The 288-nt window shown below is 43.4% G+C and overlaps 1 protein-coding gene across 1 annotated transcript in view; it reads right to left on the minus strand.

Moving 5' to 3' along the window:
* LOC127750718 (ATP-dependent DNA helicase PIF1-like) overlaps positions 1-288 on the minus strand; it is a 42,661-nt gene that overhangs the window by 868 nt on the left and 41,505 nt on the right. The window lies entirely within an intron of this gene.

Here is a 288-nt window from a genome sequence, read left to right on the forward strand (position 1 = left end):
ATTTGTTGTTTGAACACGTTCGGAGTCAAAGTATGCCTGGAAGTATATTTAACTGCTTCTAGGGCTAGCCTTATGTATCTTTTCATAGATGTGTTATTTGATTCATAAGCTAACATTAATAATAACTTAGAAGGGTTTTGGCATAACTTGCATGTATTCTACAAACTGCGGCACACACAGCCAAAGATGTTCAGCGTATGAAAAGAATAGGCTATTCCGCTCGTCGCGGTAAGAAGAACACAAGAATCACAAAAGCCGAGGGTGGGGGGAGCGGCGCGGGGGAGCGCG

This window comes from Frankliniella occidentalis, unplaced genomic scaffold, assembly GCF_000697945.3.
Source record: "Frankliniella occidentalis isolate FOCC.00 unplaced genomic scaffold, Focc_3.1 Scaffold244, whole genome shotgun sequence".
In the NCBI taxonomy this organism is placed as follows: Eukaryota; Metazoa; Arthropoda; class Insecta; order Thysanoptera; family Thripidae; genus Frankliniella; species Frankliniella occidentalis.